Source organism: Hippocampus comes, unplaced genomic scaffold (genome assembly GCF_001891065.2).
Source record: "Hippocampus comes isolate QL1 unplaced genomic scaffold, H_comes_QL1_v1.1 scaffold295, whole genome shotgun sequence".
Taxonomy (NCBI): Eukaryota; Metazoa; Chordata; class Actinopteri; order Syngnathiformes; family Syngnathidae; genus Hippocampus; species Hippocampus comes.
This window is the reverse complement of record NW_017804848.1, coordinates 808327-816057: the sequence shown is the minus strand read 5'-3', so window position 1 is coordinate 816057 and position 7731 is coordinate 808327. Positions and strand designations below refer to the sequence as shown.

General features: G+C 52.3%; 1 long non-coding RNA gene across 1 annotated transcript; it reads left to right on the top strand.

Annotated features, from left to right (window-relative positions):
• The first annotated feature begins 139 nt into the window (after positions 1-139).
• LOC109520349 (uncharacterized) lies at positions 140-964 on the top strand. The gene is made up of 2 exons (XR_002169163.1): positions 140-245; positions 695-964. It is a non-coding gene; the product is annotated as an uncharacterized LOC109520349 (long non-coding RNA).
• Positions 965-7731: the final 6767 nt, after the last annotated feature.

Genomic DNA, 7731 nt, shown 5'->3' with positions numbered 1-7731 from the left:
GGGGCCGTGTGACCCCTTTCTGGGAGGAAGCTGCCCAGCGGAGAGACGGTTCAGGCGGCGGGTCACTCCGATCCATATCGTCTTTGTGCTCACTTCAATTTTTTTATTATTATTTATATAATCTCTGCCAACAGGCGCTCTTGCTGCAGGAAGATGTCGCAGGAGGTACGAGTGCCCGAGGCTGATAAGATATGGAGTGGGTAGCGGCAGTATCTGGCGTGTCACTTGTTCCGCTTCATGAAAAGGTCAGCAGCAAACCAAGCGTGGTTATCTGAGCGGCAACTTGACTTCAAGTCCAAAACAACTTGTAGCGAGGCGACACATTCGCTTGGCCCACACATGAAAACACATTTGGCCACAAGAATTGCATTGTGAAAAATGTCGTGTGACTCCTCCTCCTCCTCCTCCATAACTGCCCCCTGTCCCGCAAGGTGTCCCGCAGGGCTCCATACGTGGTCCCCTCTTCCTCTCAAATCAAAATCTCTATTTGCTCACAAAAAGGCGAGGCCACCAGAGAACATTTCACCGCCAGACTTGTAAATTCTTTTTGCTTCAGCAGACCAGGTTCCCGTCTGAATGCAGCATTTTGCCATTAAAACGCTATTGATCACAACAGTAAAAAAAAATCTTACATCCCCCTATTATTTGTTGGTTGTTGATTTATTTATTTATTTATTGTCTTTTTCGTGTGCAGGTGGGACCAAAGCAGCAGGGAAGAAAATGTCAGGACGATGTCAGGTTTAGCTCGCAGTGGAATGTCAGCACTCTGGAGAACACGCACGTACGTACACACACCCACACACTACACGTCTGACAGACGAGGGGGATTTATGTTGCCCCTCGGGAATGGTCCCGAGTGATGTGTCTCACAGTCTCTTTATAAGGTCACGTTTGAATGTCACTGATTGACAGTAGCACAAAATGGACACTCAGTCGCGTGTGTGTGTGTGTGTGTGTTGTGTGTGTGTGTGTGTGTGTGTGTTACAAGTGCCCGCATACAGTTGTCTGCATCAAGGTTGACTTCAAATGTTAACAATAACGCTCGTACATGCTACTAAAATGTAGATGAACACGCGTATGGATTTATGAGGTCATACATGACTAAAAATGTGCATCTAGCTGTTGCTTGAGATGCATCGTGCTCATAAAGATGCTACTCAAGGCGCCGCGCAACGTGAGCCCAAATATGCAAAGTCATGATGTCATTGAAGAGGGAAACAAATGCACTATATAAACACTCCTCGAAACCAAACACGCTAACGTACATGCTACCAAACATGCTGGTAAATAAATACATACATTGAACACGTAGAATTACATTGATGTACATGCTGGTTTTTAAACATGCTACTCAAATAAAGAGGCCAAAAAATGAGGACAAAAAAAGTTCTCGTAAACACCTGCAGAAATATGCTGTTAAACATCCAAACGAACACGTTAGCAAAGTTGTCAAGGAACATGGTTAGCAACAAGCTATTACTCAGCTTGCGCCCAAATAAGCATGCTCCAAAACATCCCACTGCGCATGCTCTTTCACGCGCTGTGCTCATGCTACCAAACATGCTAATACAAACAGGCAAACGACATGCCACGAAACACGCTGGCAATCTCATCTTGCTAGCAAATATGCAAACACGTCAACTTACCTGCAAATAAAGATGCTCCTCCACATGCTAATTCACGTGCTGATTGATATCTGTGCTGCTTCAACGTGCTCCTAAAAAAACAACCGAAGTCTGCCGGAATCATCCTGCTGAACGTGTCAGTGAAGATTTTACCAAGATAAAATACGACGGTGCGTCCCAATCCACCTGTTACTCAACATGGCAACGGATCGACGTGCCTTTGTGACCGCCATGTTGGTGGGGGCAACGTATCGATAGTGACGGTAAATCAGAACTCGCTTTTTTTCTCAACCGATTTTCATACAAAGCCCAAAAAGTATTTCTTCCTTCTGAGAGGCTATTCCCAGGTCCCTTGTTGTGTGCACGATATGCAGGCATGTGGTCTGCTACACAAAACAGACCCCCATTTTGCCCTAACTAGTTGAGTGTCGCCATGGAAAGTCATATGGCAGTGGGGGCGTGTCCTGCCTAAAAACTGGCGAGGCTTCATTCATACTCTTTCCCTGTCCTTTATTTGTTTGTTTGTTTGTTTGTGTGTGTGTGTGTTTTTTTGTTGTTTTGTGTTTTGTTTTTGTTTTTTTGCCCGGTGCTAATCAAGCACACGGGCAAGCACTCATGGTGACGGTCGCCTGGCAACAGGGCGGTCGTGCTCCTGTTTACTTGAGATGAGATGTTTGTTGTGGCGAGGCTGCGGGGCCAGGACGGCCGTTAAGCTATTAGCAGGTGACGGTGCGTTCAAGTGCCCCGCGCTCACAAATCTATTATTATCCAAAACAAAGCACTCCGCGGACACGCTGACACGCCACCCCAGAGGGTACCGTCTATCGACCCCCGCTCCCGGTCGTCGGACCCCCGGCCGCGGCTAAGTAGCGTTCGCCAACAACTTGTGATAATCAGCACTCTGAAATGCCAGAGCGCGGCGGGGCGACGCTAGGGCGGCGTGCTAGCGCGTGCTAATGGCTAAACAACATGATGTGTCCTTCAGGGGCCGCGCGTAATTATAGCCTAGTGCGCCCGGATGCCTAGCACGTACGCCATCTGGTTAGCCATTAGCTCGGTCTTTAGGCGGTCATTAGCGCTTAGTGGTTGGGTTTTTTTTTTTTTTTTCCGTTAAGGTGGCGCGGTCCCGTGATTGACGCCGTCGACCTCGTTAAAGAGCTAAATGCGGGAAGCGGCCATTGCCGCCTGGCCGCGTTGGTGCGGCAGATCTGACATGCGAGCGCGCATCAGCGTCGGGAACGTTTGTTTCATCACCTCCGCCCAGGAAAACGTCGTGCCTTTGAAGTCTTTGTTTTTCGATTTGATACAAAGTGTGAAGACACTCTCGGTTGAGGTCTCCTGCTAAGCAAGAACACTAGCGTTTGAAAGTTCAAAGACACTGGGAACGGGTTGCAAGTGGCCTGAGGCTTCTCCGGCATCAGCATTGGTTGGTGCCAGCTTGCCAGCTCGCCAAGGTCTGACGAGCTCGACCAAGAAAGTCTTCCTCCAAATATTCGGACACAAAGATGAGGACCGCTGCCGTTGGTCGGCACGAGGCGGTTAGCTTACGTTCGGCTAAGCGTGAGCATCAAGGACCAAAGACAAAAGATCGTTTGCGCGGTTCCATGTGGTACCGCTTTTGTGGTTCTCTTTGGTCCCCGATCAGTGTCGCTATTGGTTCCGGTTCACGGCTGTCTTCATCTTGGGATCGGGGCTCCGCTCGGGGCTCCGCTCGGGGCGGCTCAGCGGTAGGACGCTGGTTTGCCAACCCGCAGGTCGGCGGCTCGATCGCCGGCCGCGTCGTGGCATAGCTTGAGCAACGTCCTGAGCCTTCGGGTGACCGAAGCGCTTTGAGCACACGAGGTAGAAAAACGCCACGCAAGTAACAGCCCGTTTTACCTTTTCGCGTTCCGCTGGTCCCTCCTGGAGAAAAATTGGATCTGAGGCCGCAAGCGAGATGCCTCCCTTCCCCACCGAAGACTTTCCCCAACTTATCCCGCGGACGCCCGTGCCGGAGACAAAAACGCAGGTACCCGGCCAACCCGTGAACGAACCCGCTGGTCGTGTTTGGTTGGGAAGCGTTGTTCTCTTTGGTTCTGGATGTCGGTCATGGTTGTGTTCGGTCGATCGGTTGTGTTCTTTTTCTGCCTACGCGCGTGTTTGTGTGCACCAGTCACTGTGTGCGTCTTCGCCATATTTATTTGATGCGTGGCCATATTTGTGTGTGGATGTCTGCGCACTGTCGTGTGTGCGTGTGTGTGTGTGTGTGTGGGTGTATGTGAGTGTATGTGTGTGCCCGTCAATCTTTCTGGCAACGTGTGTGTGCGTGTGTGTGTGTGCGTGTGTGTGTGTGTGCGTGTGTGTGTGTGAAGTGTGAATTGAAGGAGCTGCGAGCAGATGGGCTCTGGAGATCAGGTTACCTGTTTATAGAGCAGCATCTGTCCATCCTGTCAATCAAAAGCAGACATGAGGGTGGTGCACGGATTGGAAGTGGGGGAAGCAAAAAGGAGGAGGGGAAAGTGGGGAGGGGGGGGGGGCAGCTCAGGTTAAGTGGTACAATCTCCAAGCAGTCACACTCCACATCAGCGGGGGGCAGCATGTTGCCGGAAAGCGCCGGCAAATATTTTTGTTTCTCATTGTCAGTCTCCAAGGAAAGGCGCGCGCATCCACGTCAAAGTAAACAATCCCATCACAATCGTGATTGAACATGCGACTTCATCACGCGATGAAAACACGCTCATGAACGTGCCGTCGAATATGCTCACAGACACGGACCCGACCGGGCGTGCTCGACGACCCGCTCAGAACGCGCTACGACACGTGCGTGGGCAAATGCTAGCCAATGTGCTGAGGAGCATGCTACATGCTACATGCTGTAAAAATCAACAACCCAATCTGCGAATCGAATCCCAGCATGCGTAAATCGACACGCTACTTGAGCCGTTCATAAACACGCTGCCAAACGCGCAGCCGCATTGGCTAACGAACGCGCTAGCTGATATGCTAAGGAACAGGACAGTCAACATACCTGTGCTACGAAGCTTGTTAGTTGACCTGCCGAAATGTGCAAATGAACATGCCGAGCAAATGTCGCTACTTGTCACGCTACCAAGTGACAGTAAACGTGAAAACTCTTGAAAATGCGACGAAACACACGAAAAAAACACAAGCAAACATGCTAGCAAAGGTGCTACTAAATATTCTAGACCGCGTGCTAGCAACATGTTCGATGTACAAATGGTCATGCAACGCATGAACACATATGACGCCAGTAAAAATGCATTGAATGATGCACATAAATATGTACCAAAAAAAAAAAAAAAAAAAACCACAGCAAACAAAAAGCCATGTTATTGAACATGCGACTGAACATTTGGTTGGATGTGCTCGGCTAATAATAGCAACTGCAAGTAAACACGCCAATAAGGTGTCAGCTGCTGGGGGCGTCTTGACGACTTGTTTACGTTCATCTTTTCCATATTGATTTTTTGAGATCGTGCATATATTGGCTCCACTCCTCCCTCCTCGCCGCCCCCCCACCCCTTCCCTCTCCCTCCCCCCCCGCGGCGCGGTCCATCATTATGCGGCTGATTGCCGCGTTTAGCCTGGTAATTGAAATAATGGGAGAAGATTACCAGCATACTTTTAGTCACCGCGTCTAATCCACCAATCAGCTGTCAGCAGGTCAACATACAGCACGTACAGTGCGTACAGCGCGTGCGTGCGTGCGCGCCGAGGAGCTCGTGGCTGCTCCGACAAGGCGGGCGTGCGCGTGCGGCCGCAGGAGAACAAAAGGAAATCGATGCTGGCGCTCCAGATGAAACGTGTGTGTGTGTGTTTTCGTGGCCTGGAGGGAGATCGGCCAATGTTCACATCATCGCCAGGACGGACGGACGGACGGGCGGATGGATGAATGGATGGATGGGAAGGGAGGACGAATGGAGGGACAGATGGGTCATAGACGGGTTGATGGATGTCGTGTTTGCATCATGCTTTTGCTTCCTCATCAAAACGATGAAAGATTCCGCAACAAAAAGGGAAAAAAAAAAAAGCTCAAAGCGCGTTTTTGACTTTTGTCCACGTTGGACTCGGGCGCGCGGTCACGGTCGTCGGAGGTTTTTGGCTCTCAGCGCCGCCCTTCTTCCTCCCCTGCGGGGAGGAAGCTTTTAGCCGCGCGCGGCTAGGTGAGCCTAGCGCCTCTGAAAGGCTCCTGACTGCTCCGCCGAATGCGGACACGCATCGGCGCGTCGTTAAGAGCGCCCGACACCACCGCGAGGTGAGGCCACAGCGCCCGGGAGCTTCAATCTAATTGAGCCACATCCATTTATTTCACATTTGCCAAATATCACGCCTGATGTGAAGTCATTTGCATAAGAGCCGCGCGCGTTGTTAGCCGGCTGCCGCGTATGGAGCAATGATGCGCCGCCGCCGCCGCCGCAAATAAATACAAGAGGGCCCGAAATGCCACTCTCATCTCCCGTCTGGCAAGTGGCGTCCACACGTGTCAATCAACCCCCGCGGCACTTCCTCTGGGAAACTGTAGGAGGTGCTGCCAAAGGACAAAAATCAAAGTCAGGCGGGCGCTCGGCCGCCGGAATACGCCAAGCGACGTGCCGACGACGACGCGACGAGAGATCCTCAGAGGTTAACCTGCTGGCGAGGCGGCTCCTAAACACACTCCGAGAACGCAACTTCGGCCACTCGGAAATATTCTTTCAAACGTGCGAATGCAAAAAAGCGAGCGGAAACATGCTAATGGACGCCATGCTAATGGCGCGGACACGCTTGTTCACGTCATCCCAAACGTGCTGTTGAACGCGCTTGGAAAATTCTCCTTAGCGGGTTCGTGGACGGCGGCCATCTTGTTTGCACATCTGCCTTCCGGTTCGGAGGTCCGAGGGCGGATGGTTTTTTTTTGGACGAGCTCGTGAAAGTGCTCCCTCGCAAAAGCGGCTCAACGTGCTCACGTACGGACTCAAAATCAAGAGAGCAAGCGGCGACGCGCGTCGCTACGTCGCGTGCGTGTGCGTTGACGTCGAGGGCGAGTCTGGTCAAGGTGAGGAAGAGGAGAACGCTGGAACATTCCATCAAGACGAAGACGAAGAAGAGTCAAATGTCAAAGTGCTCTTAGGAGATGTTTGCTAAACACTCGGCGTAATCGCTTCACTCACGACCACGACACGGTCGCGCGCGTGCACGCCGGGGTGTCGACGGAGCAGGCCGCAGAGTGTGAAGGACAGAAAGAAAAACAGAGCAAAAGGAAGGGGGGGGCCGGGGGGGGGGAGAAAAAGTGGGAGAGAAACCACAAGGCACCGAGTCGTCAACTCGTCCTTCGTGTGACGTGTGAAAGGAGACACGTCACCTGGGCGGGCCGATATTCCCCCCGACGGGCAACACAGCGGTTACCTTTCGTAACAACTTCCATCTGGTAACGCGTTTGCGTCTGGCGAGTCGCAGGTCTCAGTCGCGGGAAAAAAAAAAAAAAAAAGATCCAAAAAAGGAGGTGCGTTCGGTTGCAGGTTCGGTTGAATTCAAAGCTCCAGCTGGTAAAAGGTCACCTCCAGTTGCAAGGAGGCTACTAGCTAGCGACGGGGTCGGGCGCGGCCAAGGTCAACTTTCACCTTGCAGCGAATTCGCAGTTGCAGGTTCGATGCGACGTTGGGTTGACGAGGCACCTCGCGAGTCATGAAAACTTACAGGCGACATCAAGTTCCATCTCAGAACGTAATCGACGACCGGCGGTCTGACCAGTCGTGTCGGGTTACCGATGGTACAGCTAACGAGTTACACGCGGTCCGACAAGTCCTCGGACAAGTCCCGCGTGTCACATTTCGACGGCTTTCGGCGCCCTTTGTGCCTCGTCGTGTCGTCTTTGAGGGCGCCGCCGCGTTGGAAAGCGGATCCGGGCAACCCGACAACATGAGGCCGCTCGAGGCCACGAGCCGACAGCGGCCGCCGCGTCCTCGCCCGTGCACACGTGCCATACGGGGGGGAAGGGGGGGGGCACCTTCTTTTTTTAACGAGGATGTCCAGCTTGCATCATGCGCGTCGCCTCGCTGGCCGCTCGCCGGGCGAGGCCGAGCATTCGCCAACACGCTCATGCCGAAGGGTCGTGGGTTTTTTTTTT